Source organism: Anopheles moucheti (genome assembly GCF_943734755.1).
Source record: "Anopheles moucheti chromosome X unlocalized genomic scaffold, idAnoMoucSN_F20_07 X_unloc_7, whole genome shotgun sequence".
Taxonomy (NCBI): domain Eukaryota; kingdom Metazoa; phylum Arthropoda; class Insecta; order Diptera; family Culicidae; genus Anopheles; species Anopheles moucheti.
This window is the reverse complement of record NW_026453581.1, coordinates 30,001-37,500: the sequence shown is the minus strand read 5'-3', so window position 1 is coordinate 37,500 and position 7,500 is coordinate 30,001. Positions and strand designations below refer to the sequence as shown.

At 51.2% G+C, this 7,500-nt stretch overlaps 1 pseudogene; it reads right to left on the bottom strand.

Annotated features, from left to right (window-relative positions):
* Positions 1 to 3,575: 3,575 nt before the first annotated feature.
* LOC128308942 (uncharacterized) overlaps positions 3,576 to 7,500 on the bottom strand; it is a 9,687-nt pseudogene continuing 5,762 nt past the window's right edge.

The following is a 7,500-nucleotide window of genomic DNA, read 5'->3' as shown; positions in this document are numbered from 1 at the left end:
TCGTTTTCAGTTATCCCTGTGTTCATGGTTTTCGTGTGCTTCCATAGGTTTGGTCCGTGTTTTTGAGTACTCTTGTCCATGATTTTCGTGTGCTTCTAGAGGTTTGGTCCGATTTTCAGTACTCTTGTCCATGCTTTCACATGCTCTGATAGGTAGGTTCGTTCTCAGTTATCCCTGTGCTCATGGTTTTCGTGTGCTTCCATAGGTTTGGTCCGTGTTTTTGAGTACTCTTGTCCATGATTTTCGTGTGCTTCTAGAGGTTTGGTCCGATTTTCAGTACTCTTGTCCATGACTTTCGTTTGCTTCGATTCGTTCACTCTATTACTCTTGTCTGTGGTTTTCGTTTGCTTCGATTCGTTCACTCTTATTACTCTTGTCTTTGGTTTTCGTTTGCTTCGATTCGTTCACTCCATTACTCTTGTCTGTGGTTTTCGTTTGCTTCGATTCGTTCAGTCCATTACTCTTGTATGTGATTTTCGTTTGCTTCGAGTCGTTCAGTCCATTACCCTTGTCTATGATTTTCGTTTGCTTCGAGTCGTTCAGTCCAATACTTACCTTTGTCTATGATTTTCGCTCTAGCCCAGTCGCCCTGCGCTCTGGAAATCACATTCCAACTCTATCACCGATAGTGCTCACACCTTGGAAACCACATTTCACCCGGGGAACCTTAGGGTGGATTTTGAGCCTTTCGGGATTGCGAAACCATCATTTAACACTCTAAACTTAATTTCCGCAATCCCAGACGCACTTTCCATATGGTCTCCAAAAATGCGTGTGAGCTGACCTGGTCCCTTATAATAGGCAATGAACACGATTTTGGCAAAATATTTTTTTCAAAATTTTTTGACTCACCGGGTAAAATCGAATTTACTTGGGAAAAATGTTCTAGCAGGGGCCCTCCCATACAAATTTTTTTCTTCTCAAAAATGATTTTCGTTTCACTTTTCATACTCAGGGGAGTCTAAAATTGATGTTTTGAGTCACCGTGAAAAAAAAATTTTTTTGACCCGAGCTTGTGTCGGCGACCCAAAAATCGACGCACTTGGGAAAAATGTTCTAGCAGGGGCCCTCCCATACAAAAATTTTTTCTTCTCAAAAATGATTTTCGTTTCACTTTTCATAGTCAGGGGAGTCTAAAATTGATGTTTTGAGTCACCGAGAAAAAAAAATTTTTTTGACCCGAGCTTGTGTCGGCGACCCAAAATCGACGCACTTGGGAAAAATGTTCTAGCAGGGGCCCTCCCATACAAAAATTTTTTCTTCTCAAAAATGATTTTCGTTTCACTTTTCATACTCAGGGGAGTCTAAAATTGATGTTTTGAGTCACCGAGAAAAAAAAATTTTTTTGACCCGAGCTTGTGTCGGCGACCCAAAAATCGACGCACTTGGGAAATATGTTCTAGCAGGGGCCCTCCCATACAAAAATTTTTTCTTCTCAAAAATGATTTTCGTTTCACTTTTCATACTCAGGGGAGTCTAAAATTGATGTTTTGAGTCACCGTGAAAAAAAAATTTTTTTGACCCGAGCTTGTGTCGGCGACCCAAAATCGACGCACTTGGGAAAAATGTTCTAGCAGGGGCCCTCCCATACAAAATTTTTTTCTTCTCAAAAATGATTTTCGTTTCACTTTTCATACTCAGGGGAGTCTAAAATTGATGTTTTGAGTCACCGTGAAAAAAAAATTTTTTTGACCCGAGCTTGTGTCGGCGACCCAAAATCGACGCACTTGGGAAAAATGTTCTAGCAGGGGCCCTCCCATACAAAAATTTTTTCTTCTCAAAAATGATTTTCGTTTCACTTTTCATACTCAGGGGAGTCTAAAATTGATGTTTTGAGTCACCGTGAAAAAAAAATTTTTTTGACCCGAGCTTGTGTCGGCGACCCAAAATCGACGCACTTGGGAAAAATGTTCTAGCAGGGGCCCTCCCATACAAAAATTTTTTCTTCTCAAAAATGATTTTCGTTTCACTTTTCATACTCAGGGGAGTCTAAAATTGATGTTTTGAGTCACCGTGAAAAAAAAATTTTTTTGACCCGAGCTTGTGTCGGCGACCCAAAATCGACGCACTTGGGAAAAATGTTCTAGCAGGGGCCCTCCCATACAAAAATTTTTTCTTCTCAAAAATGATTTTCGTTTCACTTTTCATACTCAGGGGAGTCTAAAATTGATGTTTTGAGTCACCATGAAAAAAAAATTTTTTTTGACCCGAGCTTGTGTCGCGACCCAAAAATCGACTCACTTGGGAAAAATGTTCTAGCAGGGGCCCTCCCATACAAAAATTTTTTCTTCTCAAAAATGATTTTCGTTTCACTTTTCATACTCAGGGGAGTCTAAAATTGATGTTTTGAGTCACTGTGAAAAAAAATTTTTTTTTTGACTCACCGGGTAAAATGGTCGCACTTGGTAAAAATGTTCTAGCAGGGGCCCTCCCATACAAAAAATTTTTATTTCTCAAAAATGATTTTCGTTTCACTTTTCATACTCAGGGGAGTCTAAAATTGATGTTTTGAGTCACGGTGAAAAAAAATTTTTTTTTTGACTCACCGGGTAAAATGGTCGCACTTGGTAAAAATGTTCTAGCAGGGGCCCTCCCATACAAAAAATTTTTATTTCTCAAATCGATCCGTGGTTTCACTTTTCATACTCTAGGGCCCAATTGCTTCAACTTTGGAAAAAATTTTCGATGATGAAAAATTTTCACCTTCGACGTCCATCGACCACTCGACCCGAACTTGGTAGTTTTGTATGGAGGTACCCGAGTGGTGACTTTTTCATACAAAAATTTTTATTTCTCAAATCGATCCGTGGTTTCACTTTTCATACTCTAGGGCCCATTTGCTTCAACTTTGGAAAAAATTTTCGATGATGAAAAATTTTCACCTTCGACGTCCATCGACCACTCGACCCGAACTTGGTACTTTTGTATGGAGGTACCCGAGTGGTGACTTTTTCATACAAAAATTTTTATTTCTCAAATCGATCCGTGGTTTAACTTTTCATACTCTAGGGCCCATTTGCTTCAACTTTGGAAAAAATTTTCGATGATGAAAAATTTTCACCTTCGACGTCCATCGACCACTGGACCCGAACTTGGTACTTTTGTATGGAGGTACCCAAGTGGTGACTTTTTCATACAAAAATTTTTTTGCGAATACGTGTTCGTTCGCGATCATTTAGGCCATGAACCGCAAGTCCGCTGCGATAGAAATAGTGCATTGTAGTTACTCGACGAGAAAAAAAATCGGGACTTAGAAAAATTTTTGAAAGTCAAATCGTATTGACTTCCAACAACACCTGATAATAAACACACATTGCCTGTTGCACCACAGATCGCATTTGACTTAACAAATCGCCTGTTGGTACGCACATCACCATCGACTTTACCAATCGCGTTTCGCACCGCTAATCCCACTTGGCGTGGAGCCACGCACATAATGTTGCGAGGAGAGTATTAATCGGGACTTAGCGTTTTAAGCTCGCGAACACTCCACTATGGGAGTGCACGCAAGCACCAACTGTACACACACAACACAACAATCACTCTCGCGAACACTCCATTCCCAAAGTGAACGCGAGCACCAGCAAGCATGGGTCGCCTGAGAGGATCGATGCGAACGCATCTCTACAACTCGCAGCTCCCAGCCTGTAGTCCCGTCGTTTGCGGGCGGTCGAAGGTGTCGAAACTAGTTGTATCCACGGTCGACGGAAACACAGCCACCAGGGTTCCCTGTGGTAAGGTACTTCCACGTGCAGCGTGCTCCCGCCCGTTGCGGCTCAGTCTAGTGCTATAGCGGGGATGAGACGTCAGTGTGCGCGGGGCAGCACCGACGGATCTCGGAGGGTTGTTAAGCCCGCTAGCTTCCGATCACCTAATGGGTTTGAGAAGCGCTATCAGCTCGGATTGGATACGACCTTAGAGGCGTTCAGGCATAATCCAGCGGACGTAGCGTCATACCAAAGTCCGGTCGAACTAGTATTGAGCCAGTGGTCCGTACCTGTGGTTCCTCTCGTACTGCACAGGAATTCCGTTAAGATAGCGGCAAACAGCACACACCAGTAGGGTAAAACTAACCTGTCTCACGACGGTCTAAACCCAGCTCACGTTCCCTTGAAAGGGTGAACAATCCTACGCTTGGTGAATTTTGCTTCACAATGATAGGAAGAGCCGACATCGAAGGATCAAAAAGCCACGTCGCTATGAACGCTTGGCGGCCACAAGCCAGTTATCCCTGTGGGAGACTTCATCAGTGGCGTCACCTGGTGGACGATAGCGGATTCAGCGGTAGCGGCGACAACAACCCGTGCGCTTGGGAGATTTCAACGTCGGTACCAGCGGGCAACCCGGGTCGGTGTATGCGGGTTGCATACCGACAGGCGGTGATCTCAACGCTGGATAAGGAGGCGATCCCGGGCAAAATATTTATTGGTTTTAAATATTTGTTTTCCGAAACTAATATTTATTTTTGGTTTTAGAGCAAATATAACAATAAATAAAAACCTTGATAGGCTGGCCTTCACAGGGCCATGGACAGGGGCTTAAGGGCGCGAACACTCTCGGTTGACGAACCGAGCGCAGCCACCACCAGGAGCAGATCGGCCATGAGCGCGGGCAAGCGGCTCACTGTCCCGCTAACGCCGGTGATGGAGGGTGTGGCTGTTAGTGGAGCCACGAGCTCCAGCAAGTATGCGGCCAGGTTGGTGACTGGCACTGGAGGTTCTCCGTCGAGCGAGGTGCGACGCATCATTAGCGAGGCGAAACTCGACAGCGAGATGTTGCTTGCGGTCGTCAAAAAGCTGGAGGAGCAGGTAACGCTCCTGCGAGTTCAGATGGAGGCGGCAGCTGAGCAGGCTCGGCAAGACCTCCGCGAGGCGCGTCTGGAGGCTCGGCAGCGGGAGGAGCGGCTGGTTGCTGACAATCAGCAGCTGCGCGAGGAGCTCCGGAAGGAGCGGGAGTTGTTGACGGCGCTGGTGGCACAGACCGTCGGGCAGAACCAGCAGCCAACTGCTGTGCAGCAGCAGCTGGAGCGGGCCACGCAGCAGAGCACGCAGCAGCGTGGATATCAGCAGGACGCGGTGGTGGCTACGAGCAAGCCACCTCAGACGACGGATGGCGGCTCCTGGGTTGAGGTGGTGCGTCGTAAGCCGCCACGTCAGCAGACGGCTGAGCAACAGCGGCAGCAACAGTGGCCACAGCTTCCGCAACGGCAGCAGCAACAGCAGCGGCAGCAACCGCAGCAACGACAACAGCCGCAACGGCCTCTGCCACAGCGGTCCGTGGTGCAGCAGCAGGTCATGCCGCGTCTGCAATCTGAGCCACGCAAGCAGCTGGCGAAGAAAAAGCTGGACGCCATCGAGGTAGCCCCAGGCGAGGGTCAGTCATGGACGGATGTTTACCAGCTGATCCGTAGTGCTCCGTCGTTGGCCGAAGACCAGGCCAAGCTAGGAGTCGGGCGACGGACGACGCGTGATCGGCTGGTCATGGACCTTCAAGAAGGCGTCAACGCGCAGGAAGTCCTGGAACGGGTGCAGCAGGTCTGCGCGCAGGCTGCAGCTCCGGCCACCACCCGTTTGGTGACGGAGACGGTTGAGGTCCGCCTTGATGAGGTGGACCCTTTAGCGGTTGCATCGGATGTGGCGATGGCGGTGAAAGCAGTTTGCTCGGAGTCGGTGAGCGAATCCGCCGTGCATCTCACGAAGGCGTGGAACGGCACGCAGACGGCGTATGTAAAGATGTCGGCCAAGGTGGCGGACCGTGTTCACCAGCAGCATGTGCGAGTGTTGCACACCTCCTGCCTGGCGACGCGACTGGCACCTCCGACTCGGGGACAACTGCGGTGCTTCAAGTGCCTGGAGCACGGACATCTGCGGCACCAGTGCAGGAGCGAGATCGACAGATCGGCGCACTGCATCCGTTGCGGTCAACCAGGCCACCTGGCCCGAGTCTGCACAGCGGAGGTGTGCTGCGCGGTTTGCAAGGGCCCTCACCGGGTGGGACATCCGTCCTGCACTCGGGTCTGAAGGTCCTGCAGATCAACCTCGGGCGCAGCCGGGTTGCACAGGACCTGATGCTGCAGACGGCACGGGAGCAGCGGGTGGACGTCGTCATTGCCTGCGAGCTGTACAAGCCGCCTCGGGATAACGGCAGATGGGCGGTGGATGAGGCGCAGAGTGTGGCAGTGGTCGCCACCGGGGCTTACCCCATCCAACGCCTGTGGGGTAGCGTCCATCCCGGGCTGGTGGTGGCCACAGTGGCAGGTGTCACCTTTGCCAGCTGTTACGTTTCGCCGAACATCGGGCCAGCGGACTTTGGCGCCTATCTCGAGGCGGTGGAGATGGCGTTGGTTGGTCACCAGCACATCGTGCTTGCCGGTGATTTCAACGCGTGGAGCCAGGAGTGGGGATGTCCCCGCACAACATCCAGGGGCCACTCGCTCATGGGGACGGTGCAGCATCTGCAGCTCGATGTTGTCAACCGCGGCAACGTACCCACCTTCATGGGCAACGGGGTTGCGCGCGAGAGCATCGTGGACGTCTCGTTCGCAAGCACCTCGATCGCCTTGTCCGGAACGTGGAGAGTGAGCTCCACCTTCACCCACAGCGACCATCGTTACGTGGAATATTCCGTCGGTGTGCCGGGTCGGCAGGGACAGCGGCAACAGCATCAGCCATCGCGGACGCACGGGAGCGTGGCTATCGCGACGCATGCCGGGATTCGCTGGAAGACCTCCCTCTTCCGCAGCGAGGACTACAAGACCGCCCTCGTCGACTGTCGCTTCGCAGAAGCTGATACGTCCGAGGCGCTGGTCGGAGCATTGACCCTCGCTTGCGACGCCATCATGGAGAGGGTAGGCAGGCCGAAGCAGCATCAACAGCCTCGGCTGTATTGGTGGACCCCGGAGCTGGGCGACTTGCGTCGGGAGTGTGAACTTGCCGAGGAGAGGCTTAGTGCTGCCACAGGTTCGGCGGACCGCGACGTGGCGACCGCTCGCCTTCACGACCTGCGACGACAGCTGCAGCGAGCGATCCAGGAGAGCCGGAGCGGGAAGCTGCAGGAGCTGATTGACGCAGTCGACAGCGACGTGTTTGGTCTCGGGTACCAGGTGGTGATGGCCAAGCTGCGTGGCCGAACACCGCAGGAGACCGACCGAGCGGTATTAGAGCCAATCGTTGACGCGCTCTTCCCGGCTCATCCCGCCTTCGAGTGGCCAGTCATCGAGCGGACGGACGACGAGGAGGCCCTACGACCCGTCACTGAAGCGGAGATCCTGGCGATGGCCGACAGGATGGCTCCGTCGAAGGCCCCGGGACTGGATGGGATCCCGAACGTCGCGGTGAAGGCCGCAATCAGAGAGCACCCGGCGACGTTTGCCCGGGTGTTCAATGATTTGCTGGAGAGAGGCGAGTTCCCGAAGGAATGGAAGGAGGCGCGGCTAGTCCTGGTGCCCAAACCGGGCAAGCCACCGGGCGATCCTGCGGCGAGTCGTCCGCTGCTCCTTGA